The sequence below is a fragment of the Equus przewalskii genome, chromosome 11, assembly GCF_037783145.1.
Source record: "Equus przewalskii isolate Varuska chromosome 11, EquPr2, whole genome shotgun sequence".
NCBI classification, from domain to species: Eukaryota; Metazoa; Chordata; class Mammalia; order Perissodactyla; family Equidae; genus Equus; species Equus przewalskii.
Window position 1 is genome coordinate 14,880,445 of NC_091841.1, and position 7,989 is coordinate 14,888,433.

The 7,989-nt window shown below is 35.4% G+C and overlaps 1 pseudogene; it reads left to right on the forward strand.

Annotated features, from left to right (window-relative positions):
- The first annotated feature begins 1,299 nt into the window (after positions 1-1,299).
- Positions 1,300-2,228, forward strand: LOC103543386 (olfactory receptor 4C45-like; annotated as a pseudogene).
- The last annotated feature ends 5,761 nt before the right edge of the window (positions 2,229-7,989 follow it).

Genomic DNA, 7,989 nt, shown 5'->3' on the forward strand with positions numbered 1-7,989 from the left:
TGACTTCCATGTCACCACATTGACGTTAGGATTTGTGAATTAAATCTATTGAAAATGACTGAACATATAGTCATCATCTATTGGAGCCAAGGATAGAGAAGAAGCAACTCAGAAACTGAGCTTTCTTGAAAACTAAAGATATCTTTCCTCTCCTTTATTGAAGCTGAGAGATCATGATGCTGAATTCTGTGATTAGAAATTTTTGAGGAAGAATATGTGCTTATGTTTTTTGGCAGGGATTGGAGAAAAAAGAAAAATAAGGAGAAAGGAATAAAATATTTAAGATCCTTTGTAACAACAACATGTATTCACTCTTGCAAGTCTACGTACAGATCCTTCCAAAAAAAATATATGTATATATACTTGTATATATTCAATATTTCTACCAGTTAGCAATGAAAACTTCAAGTTAATCTTAATTGATTAAACCTATGCAAAAAGGGAATATTGTATTACCTTAGCTGACCCTAACATTCTGGTCTTCTCAATAGGAATCTCAGGGAGAATTCATGACATTTAATTCCATTTTTAAAAGGTGAGTAGAATAATACGTCTAATCCAGAGTATCTTTCTATATGTGATGAAAGAACAACTGCAGAGAAAATTCATTAAAGAAATATTGAGAACATTTCAGGGAAATTTGCATCACTTATGTGTCCACATTCAAAGATGTGGAAATTGAGAGCATGAAGAAGCTATGTCAAGTCACACACAACATCTGGGGCTATTGAGTCAATGCTGCTCAAAGAGCTGTTATAAAGATAGTACCTTGGCATTTTGAAGGGAAAAAACTCCTTGTGCAGCTTTGTCTCTATCTGTGTGGGCATGTGCATTCAACAGTTCACAGAACACTGCTGGTATAAATATAGTAAGGCTTGGTACTTTCATATCTGATACACAGATGACTTTAAAAGAATATTTTGTTCATATACTTATAAATATTCATGCAAATGGACAAGTATAACTTCAAAATAAATGTTATTTATGAAATTTGTCCCAAAAAGTGAAATATAGCCATCTGAGAGACTTTTAGAGTCAGAAAGTTTGGAAATCAAACATAAGTCAATATTCGTAATAACACCATGCTTGTATTCTGGTGTTATTAAGGGATTGTCACTATTCAATTAATATGAGTAAGGAAAAATTTAACCTCCTTCCTTTCTTCTTTATAACTATCTGCAAAATGGCAGTGATTAGAATGTTTAGCTACATCAATCCCAGAGACCAAGACTAAGAAGATGTTGGAATATTTTAAAACTGAATTAAAAATATCACTTAGAAAAACTGTGATCTTTCCAGATGGAGCATGTGCTCACAGCCCAAGCTAACACAATTGAAAAGATAAACAATGTAACAGAATTCATCCTGCTGGGTCTCAGAATCCAGAACTGCAGAAACTCTTATTTGCTGTGTTTTTTTATCACCTACTTGATCACATTGTCAGGTAACCTGCTCATCTCAGTCACCATCTTCATCACCCCAGCCCTGGATTCTCCTGTGTGATTTCCTCTGTCCTGTTTGTCCATGATAGATGGTTTCTACTCTTCTTCCATAGCACCCAAAATGATCTTTGATTTGATCTCTGAAAAGAACACCATATCCTTCAATGGCTGCATGACTCAGCTCTTTGCTGAACATTTCTTTGCTGGAATTGAGACTGTCTTGTTAATTGTCATGGCCTATGACTGCTATGTAGCCATCTGTAAGCCCTTGTACCTCATGAGCAGACCTGTGTGTGGTTTCCTGATCGGAATGGCTGGGGTTTTAGGGTTTCTTCATGGAGCGATCCAGATCCAGTTACCATTCTGTGGCCTCAATGTCATTGACCATTTTATGTGTGATTTAATACCTCTTCTGGAGCTGCCATGCACAGACACTCATACTTTGGGGCCTCTGATTGCTGAGAATAGTGGGTCACTCTGTTTGCTCATTTTTTCTATGCTGGTTGTTTCCTATATCATCATCTTATGCTCCCTGAGCTCTGAAGGGCGTCACAAAGCTCTATCTACTTGTGGCTCTCACGTCACTGTTGTCATCTTATTCTTTGTACTTTGTTCATTCCTGTACCTAAGACCCATGACCTCCTTCCCCATTGACAAAGCTGTGACTGTGTTTGCACCATAGTAACTCCTATGTTGAATGCTTTGATCTATACCTTCAGAAATGCAGAAGTGAAAAATGTCATGAAGACACTCTGAGGGCAAATAATGAAACCTAGAGGTAAATAAATCTTGTGATTACAGTATTTAGGCAAAAAACATCTAGTGATATTGTACAGAGATTTATTCCCTGTCTTAGTTTATTACACTTGGGACAGTCAATTATCCTGCCTGGAGCAATGTTCTTCAGGAGCCCACATGTTGTGGGCAAGGCTGACATATTCATTAGGGCACAGTAGTCACAGTGTCCAGGGCCTATCATAGTTTTAGGAGCCCTTGAAATGTGTTAATTTCTTTTAAAATAAGAATAAAAAATGAAGGTAATCCAAATCCAACTTGGAGTATAGTTTTCTTTATACCAATGCAGTCATAACATATAATTTATAATATTTTTATAGAGGAAAGAATCCAGGAGGACACATATACCAAAGGCCCACAAAAGTTATATCATTGCCCTGATGGTGGGTATGAAACAGATCAACAGCAATATTCTTGAACACTCTTTGTACCCAGCACTACAGTTAGAATGGAGTTTTATTTTATTTTTTTATTTTTTAAAGATTTTATTTTTTCCTTTTTCTCCCCAAAGCCCCCCGGTACATAGTTGTGTATTCTTCGTTGTGGGTTCTTCTAGTTGTGGCGTGTGGGACGCTGCCTCAGCGTGGTCTGACGAGCAGTGCCATGTCCACGCCCAGGATTCGAACCGACGAAACACTGGGCCGCCTGCAGCGGAGCGCGCGAACTTAACCACTCGGCCACGGGGCCAGCCCCTGGAGTTTTATTTTAAAAGAGGAAAAAGCAACTATATATGGAAAAAGTGTAGAACAGTAGGAGAAGAGTCTTCAAAAAGTACTTTTAATCAAAATGTACTTTTTTCTTATCTTCCTAAATTTAAGAGGTCTTTATATGTTCTCCCACCACAGCAATAAAAAACAATTTTTACTTATCACTATCTGAAGAAGAGTGCCTTTGCTTCCAAAGGTGCTTTTAAAAAATTACATTTCCACCATTCCTTGTAGCACATAATTGTCTACAAACCAGAATTAGAATTAGAATTGGCTGGTGAAAAGAAAACATAATTGAGAGTTAAGGCAGAAACTATTTGTACATTAAAGTCTTGTTTTAGACACAGACCAAGGAAAAGAAGACTCTGAAAACAAAACAGCTGTTATAGACAATTACCAGTGATGTAGGAACAAATTTGTGTCATGGAGCTGGACAATGATCACAAATCTGGATTATAGAGAAGAACCCATATCATGAACATAATGAAATTCTAAGAGCTTTGGAAATAGAAGCTTTGAAGACAGAGATTAAGAGCTTCGAATCAGGTAGTCTTGATTTCTCATCTTGTCTCGAGCTATAATTAGCCTTGTAAATGTAAGCAAGTTGCTCCACCTATCCACCTATTTTTTGATTTGTAAAAGGGGCACGACATTGCATACTTCCTTATGTTGTAAGAATTAAACAATTTAAGTGGAAAAAAATGAGTCAGCTGAAAAACAGTGAAAATTTCTCAAGTGCTGTATAGCCTTCAGAGATTTCTCCAGGGCATAAGGTATTCTGGGGACTGCGCATCCTGACAGAAGAACACTGCTCACTAACCACGATCACAGAGAGACCAAACATGTGACTCAGCCTCACTTCACTTCAAAATATGACAGAAATGTCATCCACTTACAAGTAGGAAAAGCATAATGGTAATTACCTCAGCAAGGAAACTTAATGGGGTCAATGATCAGCTCTCTGGACATTAAGAGCAAGCCCATCACCAGCTATCTATTCTGGGATTAAAATGCCCTTAAATATATCTGCAGTCATAAATGTGAGAGCTGGTGTGAGATGCATAAGTAGAACTAATTTCAAAAGCACTCACTAATGATGGATTCTGTCCTGTCCAGTTCTCTGGAAGAAAGAAGATAAGGCCGAACCCCGGGGTGAGACTAAAAGACATTCCTCTGTATAGAGCTGGTGATTCCTGAGGAAGAGCTCAGAAATCTGTTTTCAGGAGGACATTTCTCACCCAGGGATTTTAATATCAGGTGATGCTGATATTTCTCATGCTCTCAGAACTTATATAGGTTAGATCTCACTATATACAAATATATATAAAAAATAAATGTTTTGCCATAAATTCTTATTTGTGACCATCCTGCAAATATAGGCAAGCAACAGTATGTTTAAAACATCAAATTTATCATTTAAAAATCTAGTTGTAGTCCCCAAGAAGGATGGAACGAGAAAGGACAACGTAAAAATGAGGAAGAAGAAGAGGAGGAGAAGGAGGAGTATGACGGCTAATGGTAATTGAGCACTTTTTGTGAATAAAGTCTTGACCTAAGCACTCACATTATATGTTTCAGAGGCAACTTATTTCTGACCCTAATTTTTTTCTGTCCTTAATTTATGTGAAGCCCCAAATTATGGAACTTACCTCTGTCTAAAACATTTCATTGTTTGGAAATAATGATGACCCTTACATAGGATGGTGTGAGCAGCAATAAAACGATTGCACAAATAATTATGACAGCTGTTTTAATTGAGTGTTTACTATGTGCAAAGTGCTTTATATCCTTTCTCTTATTTAATTCCCACTAAAGCTCAATTAAGTGCAGTAATTTGATATTCTCATTTCATAAATTAGGAAACCCAGGGATGGAGACGTTAATTACATTGATCAAGATCAATTAGCTAACATTTGGCTGAATCAAATTCAAACCCATCTGACCTAAACGCTTTGTGCTTTATGAAACCCATTTTGCATCTCTTTAATATAAAACAGACAAGAAGTGAAATTTCTTACATTTCTCTCTAATCTTTGGAATTCTCTTCTTGAAATCCTTTGGTCTTCATTGTTTAAACCAATTTGAAGCTGGACTTGCTTTCATAGATAGGCCAGTCTGAAAATGTATGAGTCTGAAAAGAACCAACTCATGACTAGCTGGTAATATATAACTCGATGAATGTTTTGAGTTCCACATAACAAGAAATTTCTTTGAAATTATTACCTTCCCCGTCTGCTCTAGTTTGTACATAAAGAAGTATCCAGTGAGTTATATAGTACTACTTTCTGCTGATAAATGAAAACAGAAATTAGCAAATATGTTTGATATGAATGTATGCTCATCCTATGGTTGTCCATTACACAAAACAAAAACTCCACATGAGGGAGGGGAGTTCAAGAGAGGTGAAAAACTATCTTTTTATGTAGCTCACCAGTAGCCAAATAGCAATGAGTTTCAGAATAAAAATTTCAAATACAAGTTGTCTCTTTTTGCTCCACTAGTATATTTTAAACAGTACTTAAAATTCAGAGGCTTACATTATTTCTACCTTTTGTGTCTCTGTTTCTATTTTCCCACTGGCAGTGAAAGGAACTACCATTTATTATACACCTGTCAACCTGTCAGACACTATTCTCTTCATATACATTCTCCTTTCATAAGGGCATAAATAAAGGATTAAAATGCCCATTTTTGGACAAGGAAACTGAGTATCAGAAAAGTTTATTTGCCTAAGATGCCTGGTAAACTGAACAAAGAAAGAATTTAGCCCCTGAGAGTAACTTTTAAGATGTTAGAGGCTTAACAAAGTTTATAGAAGAAGTTGAAGAAGAGGGTAGGGGAGGAGAAAAAAATAATGAGGACCAGAAGGCTAGCTACTAAAATGTTGATAATGATTCTCTCTAGGTAGTGGGCTTATAGGTAGATCGGCGTGTGCGCGCGACGCGCACACATACACACACACACACACACACAAGTACATACAGCTCTATTTTCTAACTTCTGCCCATCTTTATTTTCTAAACTTCAAAATAGATGTCTATTTGGAGGGAAAAATAGTTTACATAGTCTTCCAAATAGAGACACCATTACCTTTGTAAACAAGATTAGTAATAATTTTTAAATCATATACAAAACTTCTGGTGATATTTACTCATGTGTTTATTCTAGCAGGTTGATTTTTTAAACAAATAGGCAGTATACATAAGTTAGTTGAACCATTATGATCTGGACAAGAAACAAGGACTTTATAATCATGATTTGGTCAAGAAAAAAGGCTACACTAAGATCAGCCTTTATGCCATTTGAAATTTTAACTGTACTAAAAAGAAAAGTGATTTTAAAATTTCAACTAAACTGAGTATATTTCTCTAGAAATCTCTTCAGATAAAATTGTGACAAGGGGACAAATAGATAGGCTACTTTTTAGTGAGCCTCATCATACTTTCATATTTCTTAGTTCATTGGAAAATTGGCTCAATTAAACTTTTATTATCTAACAACAGAAATGAATGGATATAGAATCAAGGTCTCAGTTACATCTAGCTATTATACTATCAAAACATGACAAAGTGAAAGAAGACAATATTTATTTTGCCTGAGAACTCTGTAACTGTTGTTTTGTTAGACATAGATGTTCGGAGGTAAAGCAATAATTATTTCTTGATGATCTCCTGAATTTATTGGCTTTTGGAGAATACTTTTTAATGCTCAGGGTAAAGAAATTGCTTTTTGTATTAATTTCTAGTTGCTTTTTTTCTTAGGGTAAAAAGTAGATAAAGTTGCAACATGGTGAATTACACAATATTTGTCAAAGGATAGGTTTATTATAAATTATTGGAGCCTACACTCTTAAAGTGTGAAACCTGGGAAGGGTTATGGTCAGAGCTGGTAAAACCAGAAAACAAAAAGAATGAACATGGACATATGTTTCAGAACACTAGCATCCTTAGGAATTTGAAACAGAGAGAGTTAGAAAAAATACAAGGAAATACTACTTTGTATCATTGGCCAATAAACAAGCCATTCTACTCTAAGTGTAGCATATATTTCAAACTTTGTAGAGATAAAAAGCAAAAGAAAATGAAATCTGTGTGGAAGGTTAGGAAAGGGTTGAGGTAGATATAATAATATCAAGTAAAACATATTGGGCATATATGTACCAGGAACTGGATTAAGAACTTCACATAGGTTATCTAATTTAGTACTCAATATAACACTTTAGACATATATTATGTTTATTTTTGTCTTTATTTTAAATACAGCCACCAGAGTCTCATAGAGTTTTGGTCACTTACTCAAGGTCATCCAAAAATTAAGTGTGGGAAATAAGACTGAAACTCAGGTTGATCTATCTCCACGCCAGAGCTTACCCTCTCTGCTGCAGTGTAGTAGCGATACTGCTGATATCATAAAGGGTGATGAGAAAGGATGGAAGCCAGGCCTACATGCACATAGACTGCTAGCTATGGCTAAGTGTGAAGTTATTTGGTTAAGTTGCATTTTGCCTTACATTTCTACTACTCAATTAATTGTCAAACAGACTCAAAGGATATCATCATGAATTACTATTTAAAGATCTGGATGATGGATCAAAAATAACTGATTTTGAGTTTTGGCTGATGTATGTCAAAGCTAGATAACCTTGATTAATTAATTAACAACACCAGGAGACACAATTTTCCCATTTCTAAAACAGGGATAATAATCCTCCGTGACATATATAGTTCAAACAGTTGTTTTATAAGCAAATTATGCAATTCAAGTGAAAAGACTAAGTAAACCATAAAAGTCTATGAATGTGAAGGAATGGATAAGATGGAATAAGATGATATAGGATTAAAATACAAACATTGAAAATAATGTCATTTTTATTTCCTGCTTTACCGCTTATCATCTATCTGCAATTCCTTACTGCATGAAGAGCTTTCTCATGGCATTTTTTTACCTCTTTGTTTCTCAGAGTATAAATGAGTGGATTCAACACAGGTGGATTCACCTTTGTCTACAGATAAAGTTGACATTGGACGTATATAAGTAAATACACA